Source organism: Macrotis lagotis, chromosome 2 (assembly GCF_037893015.1).
Source record: "Macrotis lagotis isolate mMagLag1 chromosome 2, bilby.v1.9.chrom.fasta, whole genome shotgun sequence".
Lineage (NCBI taxonomy): Eukaryota > Metazoa > Chordata > Mammalia > Peramelemorphia > Peramelidae > Macrotis > Macrotis lagotis.
The window spans coordinates 247989561-248008061 of NC_133659.1; positions in this window are offsets into that span (position 1 = coordinate 247989561).

Consider the following 18501-nt stretch of genomic DNA (forward strand, 5'->3'; position numbering starts at 1 on the left):
ACAGCATTACCAATAAAGAAATATCTTAAATATGATTGCTCATGTACAACTTTTCCACATTGTTCACTGCCATGGGAAGGGAGTGGTAAGGGAAAGTGTTATAATAATATGCAGCTTGCAAATGACTGAATGTTAAAAACTATTTTTTCATCTAATTTAATAAAATAAAATAATAACAAGGACATAATAAAAAAATAAAGTGAGAAGACTTAAAGTTGGAGATATTTTTGGTTTTAATAAAAACAATAAAATAGATAAATCTTTGATTAATTTTATTTAAAAAATAATGGGAATTCAAAATTGCCAGTATCAAAAGTAAAAGTGATGAATTTACCACTAGTGAAAAAAAATTAAACCAACAATTTAGACCTATTTTACCCAACTATATGCCAATTAATCTGACAATCTAAATGAAGTGGATTAATATTTACAAAATTATGAATAGCCCATAATTACAGAAGAGGAAATAAAACATTTTGCCCATTTCCCAAAAAGAAATTGGACAAGCCATCAGTGAACTCTCCAAGGAAATAAATCTATGGTCAGATGAATTCACAAGTTAAATTTACTAAACATTTAAGGAAAAATTAATTGCAATTCTTTATAAAGTAATTAGAAAAACAGGGGGGAAAGGAGTTCTACCAGTTCTTTCTATGAGAAAAATATTGTGCTGTTATCTAAATCAGAAAGATCCAAAACTGAGAAAAAATACCATAGGTTAATTTCCCTAATGTATATGAGGCAAAAATTGTAAATAAAAGATTATCAAAGAGATTACAGCAATTTATCACTGCAAAAATACAGTGTGACCTGGTAAGATTAATACCAGGAATGCAGGATTGGGTCAATATTAAGTAAAATTTCAGGAAAATTGACCGTATCAATAAGAAACAAAACATAAATCATTCATTATCTCAATAGAAGCTGAAAATTTTTTCACATGATCTATTACTACTAAAAACCTGAGAGAAGATGTTATAATGGCAGAAAGTATGATAGAAATGTCTTTGCATAAGTTTTCATAATTTAGAAGAGAATATATGTTATGCTTAACTGATTCCGATCATTGGATTAGTTAAATTAAATAATATAATAATAAATATATGAATAATAATATAATAGTAATAATGAACAGGTATAATCATTTGTTGTCAAAAACTCATAAACTTTATACCTCTAACATAGTATGACATTCACATAATTATGGTAGAATTTATTATTGTTTAAAAAGGGAAAGAAAGATTGGCTTGGTATGTTTTTCCAACCACTTTTCATTTTTGATTGATTTTCTACCCTCCATTTCTAGAACAATCTTTTCTCTTTTATTTATTACAGCTCCTTCAAAAATTGTAAGTATAGAATACAAAACCATAGAAGAACAAGTTGTGCAAACCTGGGCTGTTGCCTCAATATTTGCATTAACCTGTTAAAAACCTGATAATGTTTTTCCTGATCATGGCAGAACTGCATTTATCTTGCAGCCTATGATACTATTTGAACTTGAAATTCATCTTGTTACTGATTTTGCTGGACCAGCTACAATGATGTATATATTAAAATATTGTACCTGATATGCAAATCAAAATCAGATTGCCAACTTCTCACTTTTGGTTTTAGACATGGTTTTATCCAGTAGTTTTGAGCAATATATGTAGCATTCTGTGAATGTCTATTATCTTATATTCTTTAATTTATATGTATTAATAAACATTATCTTTTGTGTTTCTTGGATCAAATGCAATCAGAAACTATGATGTTTTGCCTTTGTAGTCCTGTGCTTTGTTACTGTAATGTTTAAATTTGTTTTTATTGAAGCACATGACTTTGCCTAATGCGAAGCAAGTGATGTGATCTTTAAGACTTACATATTTTACTACATAAAGTTTCAAATTAGAATATGCTTTTAAAAAATAGGCCATTGATGCAATTTAGGATTCACATGTATAATGTCAAACATCAGTCTTATATTTATAGTTTTAATTCCAAAAGTAGCAAGCTTGATAAAAAGCCACTTTTAACTGCCCTTGCTAAAAACAAGCCCTGCTATACATAAATTAGTGATATGTCTTTACAAAACCTATGCCCACTATATGAGTCAGTGATTAAGACATTTTCTTATGGGACCCATAAGAGCTTTTTGCACAACTAGATTTTTTTTTTGTGCTGCTATTTTTGTAACTGACTATAAACTGACATGAACAGATCAGTTGGCGTATAATATTCTAGTGCTTTTAATCTGAATTACTTTGGGGAAGAATTGTAATATTAGTTGGCCAGATGCAGAGGGAAATGTTAGTGGGAGTTGAGAAAAACATATTAAATAAAAGAATTGTGTATTAACATGCTAACAGCAATTCATAATTCTGCACTTTTTATGATGTTTTGAAATTCTATTTATAGGTACAGAACAATGGGGCTTGTAAAACTGTATCATATTTATACTTGTTAAAATTTCTTTCATTGTTATTAGTAGGAATTTTATTGGTTCAATAAAATTGTCGAAACTGAAAAATATAAGGATAATATTCATTCTTCAAGATCTGACAGATGATTCACAGTTTCAAGGATTTCTTTATATCTTTCTGTTTGTTACCTACATTCTTTGTGTGACTGAGAACTTAATCATAATTACACTCACCTTTACTCCACCTTAAAGCCTCCTATTTTTCTTCAAAATGTTTCCTTCATATGATTAGTCACAAATACCTATATTACCAATATTTATATACCGTTTCTACTGCTGATAATACTGTAACTATGACACACGAGTCACTTAATTGGTATCCTTTTGTATCAACTTCAACAGAATTTTTTTTTTCTTTTGCCTACCATATCCTATGACCACCACATGGTTATCTACAAACCCCTGAATTGTGTGATGATCATGAATAGAAAAGTTTTTAACCAGCTCCTCCTGAGTTGTTGGTTGATTGACTGATTATCATTATCCTTTCAAATACTGTGTTTCTTTTTTTGTTTTGTTTTATTTTATTTTATTTTTTTAATTCTCATTTTGTACAAATGGTTTTTTTTTACACCAATAAAATATTCTTGTTTAAGAGTAAACAAAATACCCCTCCCCCTATCAATATAGACTTGCTTGGGCAATAAAGTAAAGGGGAGAGAAAAAAATTAAAATTAAAAAATAATAGTAAAATAGTAATAATTGTAGGTATGGCCAGGTGGTGCAATGGACAAAGCACCAGCCCTGGAGCCATGAGCACTCGAGCCCACGTCCAGCCCCGTAGACCCAACAATCACCCAACCATGTCACATGCAAGCCACCCGATCCCCACTGCCCTTGCAAAAACCAAAAAGAAGGAAAAAAAAAGACCCAAAATAAAATAAAATAGTAATCATAGTAAGGGTGGCTGGGTGGCAGACAGAGCATTGGCCCTTGAGCCAGGAGCACTCAGGTCCAAATCCAGCCTCAGACACCCAAAGATCACCCTGCTATGTGGCCCTAGGAAGGTCACCCAGCCCCATTTGCCCTGCACCCTCCCCCAAATAATAATAATAAAAAATGTGCTTCAGTCTTTGTTCCAACACCAACAACTTTGTCATGGGTGGATCGCCTTCTTTATGGTAAGTCCATCACAAAAGTTATTTCCATATTTTTCCAATGTTGCCATTGCTGATTGCAACTCCCTCCTTTCTTATTTCTCCGCTACCATGTATTATATTTTCTCTCTCCTTTCACTCTGACTCTGCTGTAGGGTCACTGAGTGGCACAGCAGACAGATCCCTGGTCCTGGGGCCACAAAGCCCTGAGCCCCTATACCATCCCTTAGGCACAAAATCCACCTGGCCCTATCGTCCTGGACAGGCCTTCTAATCCCCACCCCTTGCAAGAAGTAAAAAAAAAAAAAGTGTTATATCTGACCACTCTCCTCCCATGGTCCATCCTCTCCTTTATTCACATCCCCACCCCTTGACCCTGCTCCCCGCTCCGAGTTACTCCAGATGTCTATACCCCATTAAGTATATATGCTGTTTCCTCTCCTAGTCACCTCTGATGAGAGCAAGGGTTCCCTCATTCCCCCCTTCCCTCCTCCCTTCCATATCATTGCAATAGCTCATTGTAATAAAGAAAAAAAACTTATTATATGAAATATCTTGGCCTATTCCCCCCTCTCCTTTTTCTTTCTTCCATTACATTTCCTTTTTTTCTATTGACTCCATCTTTACACCATATTTTATCTTTGAATTCAGCTTTCTCCTGTGCTTCAACTATAAAAGCTCCCTCTACCTGCTCTATTAACTGAGAAGGTTCATATGAGTATTATCAGTGTCATTTTTCTATGCAGGAACACATGCAGTTCATCCTCATTAAGTCCCTCATATTTCCCCACTCTCCTCCAAGCTCCATGCTTCACCTGAATCCTGTATCTGAAGATCAAACCTGTTCAGCTCTGTCCATTCCAACAGGAACCTTTGAAATTCCCCTGGTTCATTGAAAGTCCATCTTTTTCCCTGGAAGAGGACATTCAGCCTTTCTGGGTAGTTGATTCTCCATTGAATTCCAAGCTCTTTTGCCTTCTGGTATATTATATTCCAAGTCCTATGAGCTTTTAATGTAGTTGCTGCTAAGTCCTGTGTGATCTTGACTGCAGCTCCATGATATTTGAACTGTGTCCTTCTGGCTGCTTGTAATATTTTCTCTTTGACTTGGGAGTTCTGGAACTTGGCTATAATATTCCTAGGGGTTGTTTTTTGGGTTCTCTTTCTTGGGGGGATCAGTGGCTTCTCTCCATTTCTACTTTGCCTTCTGCTTCTAGAATATCAGGGCAATTTTCCTGTAGTAATTCTTTGAAAATGGTGTCAAGGCTCTTTTCCTGATCATGACTTTCAGGTATTCTAGTAATTTTTAAATTATCTTTCCTAAGTCTGTTTTCCATATCAGTTGTTTTTTCAATGAGATATTTCACATTTTCTTCTAATTTTTCATTTTTTTGGTTTTGAAGTATTGATTCCTGACGTCTGGTAAATTCATCTATCTCCCTGAATTCTATTCTTTGTCTGAAGGATTTGTTCTCCTCAGAGAGTTTTCTTATCTCTTTTTCCATCTGGCCAATTTTGCTTTTTAAGGCATTCTCCTCAATAACTTTTTGAACTGTTTTATCCATTTGACCTAAGCTGGTTTTTAGCATGCTATTTTCTTCAGCATTTTTTTGGGTTTCCTTGACTAAGCTGCTGACTTCATTTTCATGTTTTTCCTGTATCTCTCTCCTTTCTTTTCCCAGTTTTTCTTCTAACTCCCTCATTTGATTTTCAAAGTCTTTTTTGAGCTCTGTCATAGCCTGAGCCCAATTTCTGTTTTTCTTGGAGTCTTTAAATGCAGGAGCTTGTGCTTCCTCATCTTCAGACTGAGTATTTTGATCCTTCTTGGGCTCATATGCAAAATATTTCTCAATGGTCTTCCTCTTGTTTCTCTGCTTGCCCATTTTCCCAGCCTGGGCCTGGTTTTGGGGTGCTTCCTGCACTTTTGGGACACTCCCACAAGGGTCTCAGTGTGTGAGGCTCTGTCCTCCCTCCTGGTCTGTGAATGACCATAAGCGCCCTCCTCTGCCATGGGGCTGAGTTGGGGGGGGGGGGCTGCTGTTCTATGGGGGGGCCTAGACTGCTATCAGGATCTGAATGTGGTCAGAGCTGCAGAGTGCTGTTCCAGAGGCAGAGGACAGACCTCTGCAGTCTCTCTTCACTCCCCTCCCTCAGCTCAATGGGCTCATGCCCTGGAGACTCCTGCTTACTGGCTCCATCTGCTTCTGTTTCCAGATCTGAGCTGCAGAAAGACCAAGCTGCTAGCTGTGTGCCCTGAGGGCTGGGCTCCACATGCTTGTTCTGGCAGAGTTCCCCTGCTGTTCCCCCACTTTGTGCCCAGTGCTCCCCAGGGTGCAGCTCAAGAGACTCCCCCGATGCTGTGAGCTGGGGCTCCCAGCGCCCTGGGCCTGCCTCGGGCAAGCTGAAGTTCTTTCACTCTGGCCCGCCACCCCTCTGATGGGCCGCCCTTCTGACCCCAGGAAGCAGAGCCTTTCTGCTCTTTCCAGGTTACCTTGAGTAGCAGAACTGCCTCACTGGGTCCCTTTGTGGGTTCTGTCTCTTCAAAAGTTTAGTTAGAGTCCTTAGTTTCAAGTTTTATCCTCAAATACTGTGTTTCTTAAACTAGAATTCTGTGATTCCAAAGACATTGACCATTTTGGCTGTGATGCATCAAGACTAATTAATATTTCATGCTCTCATACAACTTTCATAGAGGAGATGATTGTAATATCTGCTATGTTGCTATTTATCATCACTTTAGTGTTGGTGGTTTTATCTTATGTATATATCATCAGGACTATTCTGAGATTTCCCTCTGCTCATTAAAACAAAAGGTCTTCTCCATTTGTTCTTTTCACAGGATTGTTTTCTCTATGGCTTATGATATCTGCATCTTCATCTTCATCATACCTCCTGGGAAAGAACAGTTTGCTTTGAATAAGGTAGTTTCAGTATTTGAGACTTTAATTGACCTTGTGAAGAACCACTTTATTTATACACTGATAGACAGGTGAGTCATGCAATTCCTTAAGGACTTAATCAAAGAATCACATATCTCTCAAAAATACAAAAATCTCTTTACTCTAAAGTGCCAGATGGTGCATAAAATCATGAATGATCTTGATTCAGCCTCCAGATTTCATCACCTTTCCCCACCTCTTGTTACTTACCATTTCTCTGAAGTCTGACTATCTTGACACTATCATGGAAACTTTTCACATGCATCCAGAAATATTAATTGGTCAAAATTTTCCTCTTTCCCATCTGCATTCTACTCAGTATAGTCCTACCCATACTCTTATTTCTGGCAGAACATATAATTAGAACTCCTGGTTGAAACATAGAGTTTTACAGTGAAAATAATTCTAAGAATCATTCATTTCCACCCATTTGATGTTACATTAAATTTCTTTATTTTTAGAAATCCCCAAACTTGTTTTCTGTGTATTTTTAGAATTTATTTTATGAGGATTAGAGGAAGTCCAGTCTGAGGCATACGGAATTTTTTAGGAATTAAAGGAATTTATACATTTCCTGTATATAAGGATTTTACTGTTAAGAGCATATCTGATTATCCAAATGATCATTCAGCAGGAACTATAATCCTTGTGACCTAGTGTAAAGATAAATGTTTATTTGAAATTTCTTTGTCAGAATAAGAACTTTGTCTAGTTTTGGCTTGTGGATTATGCTTGAATTTCTGACTGTCACTTTTTATTGATTCCTGATTTAAAGATCCCATATTATTACCCTTTGCTCTTGTTCATTGTATATTTCAATGAAAATAAACTGAATTTATTGTACAAACCTATGTTCAAGTATCTGTTCACATTAAATGTGAGTTGCTATGAATTAGAAAAACCCCTTGACCTAGCTCCAACAAATACTTCCTATTAAACTTAAAAATTCACCACTAATTGAAGAAATTGTGATAATGTCATCTAGACTCTTCCACTCCATACAAAACTTTCCAGAATATCTACCAGAATTTTATAGAAATATCAAAATATGCAATCTGTGAAAGGTCAAAAGTTAGGAGCAAAGCATCCCCAAGGAAACTGCTGGAAGCAATTCATCACAATGGCAGAGGAGATGCTTGACAAAGAAAATTCAAGAAAATGCCAAACTCTGTGACAATACTGACTGTAATAACTCAAAGCTTATAGTAGACAAAAAAAATCTCCAGCAAAGTCAAAACTAGAGAGTAAAGCAGAATCATATGGTAAGAAGGAGGACTTAGCCAAGACAGACTTGGAGCAAGTTCAGGAGTCCCTTGACAAAGGAATCTAGTATTAGCCCACATATGTAGACCAAAGCAAATTCTGTCAAGTATCCCATGCAGTAGCATAGGTGTGTGCAGCATGCTCTCACATGGGGTCCCCAGTCAAACTGACACCTGAAACATTGAGGTTGCTGGATGAGATAACCATGGAAAACACTAAATAAGTTTTTTTTTACTTTGAACTGAGAGACAGATCTTGAAGAAGAGAACAATCTCATTTGATTCTTATTAAAACTTCAAAGAAAAAAAAATACATAGATAAAAGTAGAGCAAGAGGGGACAAAGGAAATGAAAAAGATCCAGAAAAAGAAATAATGAAAAAAAAATAAGAATAGTAAGGGATATATTAGAATCCATGGTAGACAATCTTAGCCTAAAATTTAATGTCCTAAAAATTAAACAAAGAAAAAAAATCAAACCTATACAATAAATAAATTAAATAAAATGATGAAACTGAAAATTATGAGAAAATGTAAGAAACATAATACTAAAACCTAAGCATGCTATTTACCCAGCATTGTTTTATTGAGTCTATATTCCAAAGAAATCAAAGATAAAGAAAAGGATACATATATACAAAAGTATTTGTAGCAACTCTTCTGTGGTGGCCAAAAATTGGAAATTGATGAGTTGATTTTCAACTGAGGAATGACCAAATGGAAGGCTTTTATATAGGGAAAATATGAAGGATCCCTGGACAAAACCACTTTGGCCCAATTACTCCTCCTCCACATATAAAAAAAAGAAAAATATAAAATGAAACAAAGAGATAGAAAAATGAATTATGGAGGAAATGGTTTTTGAAAGACCTTGGAAGAATTTTAAGAACTGATGCCAAAAAAATAGTAGAAAATCAATCTACAAGTTACAATAATTTTATAAAAATAATCAATTGTGAGAGACTTAAATATTTCTAATTAATACAATATTGCACTACTGCTCAAAGAATTCATGATAAATAACATTTACCTCCACTTAAAGATCGAAGCATATTTTTTCCTTTATTTCAACCCTTTTCTATTTTCTAGGAATATCTAACATAGAAATATATTTTGAAAGACTTCATATATTTAACTGGTATCACATTTTCTACATTCTCCAAGGATGGAGGAAGAAGAGAATTAAAATCTGAAAATGAGCTAATAAATTTATTAAATAAAAATTATCATTAAACTATCCTGTAAGACAAGTCAAAGTGAAATAATCTAATAATTATGAGATTATCCAAAAATCATGACTCTCAACAAAAAGATGGAGAACTTTCAATGATCATTTGTAAATGAAAACAGACCAAAGATCTAAGGATCAAAACCTGATATAAAAATAGGATGAACATTCTCTGGTAACTTCTTTTTTATTTTTGAAAGATTTTATATTTTTTGAATTTTATAACTTTTCCCCTAATCTTGCTTCCCTCCTCCCACTGCCTACAGAAGGAAGTTTGTTAGTTTTTAAATTGTTTCCATGGTATTCAATGATTTTAATTGGATGTGTTGAGAGAGAAGTCAGATCCTTAAGGAAGAAAGATAAAGTATGAGATATAGCAGAGTTACATACTAAGAAAACTTTTTAAAATTAAAGGTGATAGTTGGGGCAGCTAGGTGGCATAGTGGATAAAGCACTGGCCTTGGAGTCAGGAGTACCTGGGTTCAAATCCGGTCTCAGACACTTAATAATTACCTAGCTGTGTGGCCTTGGGCAAGTCACTTAACCCCATTTGCCTTGCAAAAAAAAGGTGATAGTTGTTTGTCTTTGTTCAAACTCCACAGTTCTTTCTCAAGATGCATATGGAGTTCTCCATCACAAATATCACAGATTGTTGCCCTGTTGGTATGAGCAAGTCCATTAAGGTTGATGATCACTCCCATGTTGCTGTTAGGGTGTACAATGTTCTTGTGGTTCTGCTCATCTCACTCAGCATCATTTAATGCAAATCCTTCCAGGCTTCCCTGAGTTCCCATTACTCCTGGTTTCTAATAGAACCATAGTGTTCCATCACATACATATTCCACAGTTTGTTAAGCCATTCCCCAATTCTTTTCCACCACAAACAGAGCTGCTATGAACATTTTTGTACAGGTGATGTTTTTACTCTTTTTCATAATCTCTTCAGAGTACAGACCTAGTAGTAGTATTTCTGGATCAAAGGGTATGTACATTTTTGTGGCCTTTGGACATAATTCCAAATAGCTCTCCAGAAAGTTTAGATTAGTTCACAGCTACACCAAAAATGTATTAGTGTCCCAGATTTCCCACATCCCTTCCAACAATGATCATTGTCCTTTCTGGTCATATTAGCCAGTCTGAGAGGAGTGATGTGGTACCTCAGAGAATTTTAGTTTACATTTCTCTAATAATTAATGATGTAGAGCAATTTTTCATATGATTATGGATCAATTTGATTTCCTCATCTACCATTTGCCATTGAATATCCTGTGACCATTTGTCAATTGGGGAATGGCTTGTCTTTTTTTTAAAAAAAAAATTCAGTTCTCTGTATATTTTAGAGATGAGTCCTTTGTCAGAAATACTAGTCATAAAAATTGTTTCCCAATTTACTACATTTCTTTTGATCTTGTTTACAATGGTTTTGTCTGTGCAAAAGCTTTTTAATTTAATGTAATCACAATTATCTAGTTTACTTTTAATGGTGTTTTCCATCTCTTCCTTGGTGATAAACTGTTTCCCTTTCCATAGATCTGACAGGTAAACTATTCCCTGTTCTCCTAGTTTGTTTATAATATAGTTTTTAATGTCTGGATCCTGTATTTATTTTGATCTTATCTTGGTTTAGGGTATGAAGTGTTGGACTAATCCAAGTTTCTTCCATATTAAATTCCAATTTTCCCCAAGATTTTTTTAGAGAGAGAGAGTTTTTATCCTAATAGCAGGACACTTTGGGTTTATCAAATAGCAGATAACTATAATCAATTCCTGCTATTGCAACTAATCTATTCCACTGATCTACCACTCTGTTTCTTAGCCAATATAATATAGATTTGAGGACTGATGCCTTATAATATAATTTTAGATCTGGTAGGGCTAAGTCAACTTCTTTTGCACTATTTTTTCATTAAATCCCTGGAGAGTCTTGAATTTTTATTTCTTTCTTTTTCCAAACTGATTAAAGTATTTTTTTTTTGGAATTTTAATTTGCAGGGCACTAAACAAGTAGTTGAATTTTGGTAAAATTGTCATTTTATTATATTTGCTCAGGCTATCCATGAGCAGTTGTTATGTGCCTAGTTATTTAAGACTGATTTATTTGCGTGAGAAGTATTTTGTAATTGTTTTCAAAAAGTTGCTGAATCTGGCTTGACAGGTAGACTCCCAGGTATTTTATATTGTCTGTAGTTACTTTGAATGGGATTTCTCTTTCTAGCTCTTTCTGCTCCATCTTGCTCATCATTTATAGAAATGCTGAGTATTTATGAGAATTCATTTTATATCCTGTGACACTGATAAGTTGCTAATTATTTCTAGTAGTTTTTTAGATGATTTTTTGGATTTTCTAGGTATACCATCATGTCACCTGCAAAGAGTAAGAGTTTTGTGTCTTCCTTTCCTATTCTAATTCCTTAGATTTCTTTCTCTTCTCTTATTGCTGAAGCTAAAATTTCTAATACAATATTGAATTAGCCATAGTGGGCATCCTTGTTTCACCCCTGATCTTATTGGGAATGCCTCTAGCCAATACCAATTGCATATAATACTTGATGATGGTTTCAGAAAGATACTGCTTATTTTTCTAAGGAACAATCCATTTATTCCTGATCTCCAGCGTTTTCAGTAAGAATGCATGCTATATTTTTTCAGAAGTTTTTTCAGCATTTATTGACATGATCATATGATTTCTGATAGGTTTGTTATTGATATAACTAATTATACTAACAATATTCCTAATATTGAACAAACCATGAATTACTACAAATCCTGTTGGTCATAATGTATTAACCTAGTGATAACTTGCTGTAGTCATTTTGATAAGATTTTATTTAAAATTTTGCATCTATATTCATCAGGGAGATAGGTCTATAATTTTCTTTTTTCTGGTTTAAGTATCAGCACCATATTGGTGTCATAGAAAGAGTTAGGCAGCATTCCATCTTCATCTATTTTTCCAAAGAGTTTCTATAGAATTGGAGCAATTGTTACTTAAATGTTTGATAGAATTCACTTGTGAATCCATCTGGAGCTGGAGATATTTTCTTAGGGATTTCAATAATGGCTTGTTGAATTTCATTTTCTGGGAAAGCTTTATTTAGGTATCAATTTCCTCTTCATTTAACCTAGGCCACTTATGGTTTTGTAAATATGCATACATTTCATTTAGATTATCAAATTTTTTGTCATAGAGTTGGGCAAAATAATTCCAAATTATGACATTAATTCCCTCCTCATTGTTGGTGAGTTCATCTTTTTCATTTATGATGATAGCAATTTGGTTTTCTCCTTCCTTTTTTTAATCAAATTGACCAGAAGTTTATAAATTTTCTTGTTTTTTTTTTTATCAAACCAGCTCTTGGTTTTATTTATTAGTTCAATAGTTTTATTGCTTTCAATTTTATTACTTTTTCCTTTAACTTTTAGAATTTCTCATTGGGCATTTAACTGGGGAGTTTTAATTTGTTCTTTCTCTAATTTTTTACTTGCATATTTAGTTCATTGATTTCCTCATTCTCCAATTTATTCATATAAGCAGTTATAAATATACTATATCCCCTGACAGCCACCTGAATGTATCCCAGATGTTTTTGTATGCTGTTTCATTATTGTCCTCATCTAGGATAAATTAATTAATTCTTTCTATAATTTGTTGTTTGATCCACTTATTTTTAAAATAAGATTACTCAATTTCCAATTAGTTTTGAGTCTGTATCTCCCTGGCCCAAAATTTCATATGATTTTTATTGCATTATGAACTGAGAAAGATATATTCACTATTTCTGCCTTTCTGCAATTTATTATTAGGTTTTTATGGCCTAGTACACAGTCAATTGTTGTATAAGTGCCATGTACTGCAGAAAAGAAAGTATATTTCTTTCTATCCCCATTCAGTTTCCTCCATAAGTCTATCATGTCTAAGTTTTCTAACATACTATTTACCTCCTTAACTTCTTTCTTGTTTATTTTATTATTAGATTTATCTAAATCTCAGAGTGAGAAGTTGAGGTTTCCCACTAGTAGAGTTTTGCTGTCTATGTATTCTTGTAGCACTTTCAACTTCTCCTCTAAGAATTTGGATGCTATCCCATTGGGTGCATACATATTTAGTATTGAGATTACTTTATTGTCTATGGTATCTCTTAGGAGGAAATTAACATTTTAGAATTTTACTTTCATCCAATTGGATAAAGGAAGATTAAATGCAATTATGCAAAACTGCTCTTGGCCATTCCCAATCCCTTGCAAAAATTTGATATTTTTGGCATTTACATATTCTATTCAAATATAGAAATAGATTAATCTCAAAAGGGAAATGGGAAGGAATAGGAAAGAATAAGGGGGAGAGAGAGAGGGAGCAAGAGAGAGAGAGAGAGAGAGAGAGAGAGAGAGAGAGAGAGAGTTAAAACAGAGATTAAGATAGGTAAGGAAATAGTCATAAATAGAAGAATATAAAGGAGAGATCAAAAGTAAAGGAAAATAGGGGCAGCTAGGTGATGCAGTGGATAGAGCACTGGCCCTGGAGTCAGAAGTGCCTGGGTTCAAATCTGGTCTCAGACACTTAGTAATTACCTAGCTGTGTGGCCTTGGGCGGGCCATTTGGCCCCATTTGCCTTGCAAAAAACCTAAAAATAAAAGGGAAAAAAAGTAAAGGAAAATAAAGAGCAAAAATTTAAGATTAGAGATGTTATACTGGGGAGAGGCTAGCTACCACAGAGAGAGCAATGTTCAATTAAATAAAATAGGTCACATGGTTCAGACAAATTCTTTTTTATCACATACAATTTGGTAAAGTGTGGTGAAATGACAAGAAAGAAGAAAAATATAGGAAAAGTGTAGATGTTAGCGTAAGAAAAAATTTTAAATAAAATACCAGAAATTTGATTACTACAACAAAATACTAGAAAGATTTTGCAAAATGGTCATGATGAATTGTCTCAAAGAATGCAAAATTGGTTCATCATAAAAACAATACAAATAATTAATTATAATTGTAATATAAGTTATAAAAATACATGTGTCGATAGTTGATGAAGACCTTTAACTAAATTCAGCATCTGTTTCTACTAAATACAGAAGACATCATAAAAATATTTCTTTTCTTAACTTAGAAAATAATATCTAGGGGCAGCCAGGTGATTCAGTAGATAGAGCACTGGACTCTGGAATCAGGATGATCAGAGTTCAAACTTGGCCTCAGACACTTAATAATTGCCTGGTTGTGTGACCTTGGGCAAGTTGCTTAACTCCATTGTCTTAAATAAATTGCCTTAAATAAATTTAAAAAACTACCTTAAATAAAGAAAAAAAAGAAAAATGAAAATAATATCTATTTAAAACATAGATCAGACATTAAAGAAGTGGAGAAATATTAGCGAGTTCTTCAATATGTTCAGTGATGGTAAGGATATCTCTTATCATCACAAAGAATATTAATAGATTGGTTTTAATTGTATGAAATTTTTTTCCATTTTTATGATCAAAACTAGAGCACACAATGAGTATTCTTCTAATTATTCCAGTCATTAAAAGTTTTCCTTTGAAGAGTATTTTATTATATTTTGAAGTCTTAAGTGCTGCAATATCTGATGAGAATTTAGAGGTGGATAAGATGCTACATATCTTACTTGCATTATTCTGAAAACTCTATAGAAAACTATAGAAAGAGCTTGATTTGTGTTAGAGCATAAAATGGAAGTCAGACAGGTTGAGAGGTGACTGAGGTCAGCATTTTGGTATGACTGGGTTTCTGACAAAAATCTACATGTGAGGAACATGAAGTAAAACTGAAAGCTAATTTGGCAACACTATTCCCTGCTGGATCAATTTAGACAGCAGCTGATCAGGAATTCTGAGGAAAAAAACTATTGTCCTAAATATTTTGGGATCATGGCAACATATAAACAGGAATGAAGAAAATTCGAGGATCACATAGTACATTGGGTAATTATATTATTACTTGCTCTGCTGTCAATCTGACATATCCCAAGGAATTTTCATCAACTAGAAATTGAGATGCATAACCCTTTAGATAATGCAGGAACTAATCATAAGATGCCAAACTCTTGCCCTTACATTGTTCCTTTATTGTTGGGTACTCTATCTGTATCTGAAGTTACTTTGTTGTAACTCAGTGTCTGTGGGCACTGGCTCTGTAGCTGTCTGGTGAGTCTTTTACCCAAGTTAATCACAAGGAAGATTCATTAGTGACTGTTGAACTTTGTCCTCCAGGGGATTTTTTGTTTGAGCCCTCAGTTGATCCTTAGGGATCCAAAATAAATTCAACAGAGATAATAAATATTTCTTGTCTTTAGCAAACAGTTACAATCCTGCCTCTTTACTCAGGCAGTGATATTTTATATTATACACACAAGAGAGCCTCAAAGACTATTCTTTTTTATAATGATCCTGTTTCCCATTCAGTTACATCAAATGCATGTAAATATTTTCTGCAGTGAGAAAACTTGCAGGTTCAGTGTCTGTTTAGAGTTGATTGCTAAATGGAGAAAGGGCTAGAATAGAAACCTAGGTTATTCAAGAAGTCTCCTTTCCGAGGCCTATCTGAAATTATAAACTTGTCTGAAAGTCCACATATGCTTATCCACTAACATATCCCTAGACTTGGTCAAAAACAAGTAATTGATACATGCTTACTATATTCCAGGAACTATACTAAGCACTGGAGATCTAAAGAAAGGCAAAGACATGCTTCCTGTCTTCCAGATTCTTCAATTCTAGTGCTCACCAAGGCTCAATCTTACCAGCAAGACATGAAGAAATTACAGAAATGTAAGTGTGAAAAGAGTTCCCTCCTCACTTTAGGTACCTTTGGGAATGTAATGTGTGGCTATTTCTACAATAAATGGGCACAGAGACTAGAATAATGCCTCTCAGAAAAATCTAAACATTATTTTGGATATTTTAGAGAGGAAATCAAGTCAATTTTGTTCTGGATTGGCAGCATTATCCACTACTGGATCAATTCGGGAAGCAGCTGATCAGGAATACTGTGGGAAAAAACCCATTGTACTTTTGTTCTGAATCACATGGCCTTTGACTTCCATCATTTAAGTGTGAAATCATGGTACTCTCTCCATACATTGTATGACTTGAGAGTAGACCATGCCCCCTCAGAAAAATATCACTCCTACTCATAAGATGAACAGATGTTTTAGTGGTATTGTAAAAATTTACTTTCAGTGTATAATCTTTCTACTTGAAAATGTGAATAATCTATTGGAAGTTCATATTTCATTTTATGGGTTGAACTCTAAAAGGGCAAATTAATTGAGAGACTTCTGTTTTTGGAGAGTCTCTGAGAGAATAAGGCTATTTATATAGTCTTATGGGAAGAGTGGAAGGGTAAATAAGAGATGACCTTTAATGTTCAGAGAACTGGATTGGAAAATAAGCATACAGTAAAAGGATTCTAAGTAGTTAGTGACTTACAGAAAGATCATGGGGAAAGTCCTCTCCCATGTCATAGTATTTAGTCAATTGGTAACTCCTTTCTTAATCTTTCATAGAGCACTTGAGTAAAGATTGCTTCTCTTCTAATTATAGTCCAGACAATTCAATCAATATCCTTTCCATATCCCAGGCATATAGTAAAGACATAGTTGCATTTTTTTAACTGTACACATAAAAGGATTTGGCACATGTCATCTTAGCAGTAAAATAGGAGGCTCCATTTTCCACACTCTGGAAATGCCATTCAAGGATCTTTGTGGGAAATATTATATAGCAATCAAGCAAAATCCATAGATAATTTGGGTCTCTTAAGGATGCTTATTCCCTTGTAGCACCTGAGAAAATTGACTGCAGGTGGGAAACATTTGAACCTCTACTAAAAAATTATCTAGGGATTCTGTGACTATTTCCTTTGTAAGGGTTAGATTCCCTGTCCTATGATCTTAACTTCATACAGATAGAATAAGCAAGGGTGTCATCCCCCTAAAATGGCATAAAAAATATTTGAGTAAATAAATCAACATAGGCTAAAGTAACTTATACTGAACCAAGCTGCAACAAGATAGAGATTTCTGGGATTGTTTGTCCTTCCTTTAACCTTTTTTTTGTGAATTCATTCATTAAAACTCTCTGACACCTAATAGGTACTAAATAAATACATGTTTAATTGATTTTCCTTCTGGATACAACCTGAAACCAGCCACCTTCAGAAAGGGAAATGTATTTAGTAAGATTTAAAAGTAAAAGGAAAAAATACATTCTGCATTGAAGCCCAGTGAGGTGCATGGAGTAAGAAGGGGAGTGAAGACAGGTCTCTGTAAGGAAACCCATAAGGTTTCTAAGACTCTAAGTTCCCAAAGTCAACCTAGATCTTTAATATGATGGGGGGTTTTTCTTGTGGAAGCTCTACTTTCCATTTTAGGATGGATCTTCCTACCTCATTCAAAGAGTTAGGAGAGGAAGAAAGGTATTAAAAAAGTAAAGATCCTAAGGTGTTCAAGAACGTTGAGGGATAAAGAGTTTCCAATTAATATAGATGAGATAAATTAAATTAAGAAAAAAGAATTTCAAAGGAGGAAGAGTATTAACATTACATGTGTGTTTCTATTTGTTGGTGTTTGTGTGTGTGTGTGTGTGTGTGTGTGTGTGTGTGTGTGTGTGTGTATGTATAGGGAGATGATATGAGATCCCTGTTTTCTGGGATTGTGGGGAACATTTGCTACCCCCTTTTCTGCTAGCCACCAGTAGTCCAATGGTAATATGGCAAAATAGTTCAAATTTATCAAATGGTGTATCATGTAGGTCATGAAATATGTTTGGTAGCTTTATAATGAATGGTGTGAATTTATATCTCAGTTTGTCACTGATAGTCTATGTCTCAGTAAATGAAGTAGTTCCCATGTAACAGAAAGAATGTTAGAACTGTGAGTTTTGTTAGACTTGTTCAAAGGACCAAAGAACTGGTTCAAGTATTCAGAGTTCATCTAGTTTAATTTGTTCACTTTACAGATTGGGAAAATTACGCTCAGATAAGTCTAGAGAGTTGCCATGTTCAGAAAATCAATAGGCATCAAAGGCAGAATGTGTCTCAATAGCCTGTGAACTCAGAGTTAGTGCTTTGCATTATGCTGCCCCTGAGCTAGAGTGAACAGGAGTGAATGATACTGAACTATCTTTTAGGTGACTGTGAGTGACATTATGCTTGCATATCTACAATGTTTTTCAGTCTATTTGAGGATCCCTGAAAAATTTGGAAATGTAGAAAAAGGGATTGCTCAGATTTGTGGAAGTCAGTATTCTAGTAAGACTTTCAATCCAGAGGTTATTAGAGTGTTTGATCATAGCAAAGATTCCCACCAAACAATTCAATATATTGTGGGCTGATCTGTGTTCAGTTTAATTCCTTACACATTTATTAAGTATCTATAATATATCAGATATTGTGCAAGGTAATGGGAACATAAAGATAAAAATGAAACATGCCCTATTTCCAAGGTATTATTTGGTTGGAATGAGGGAGGATTTGAGTCTGGAAATGGAATGAT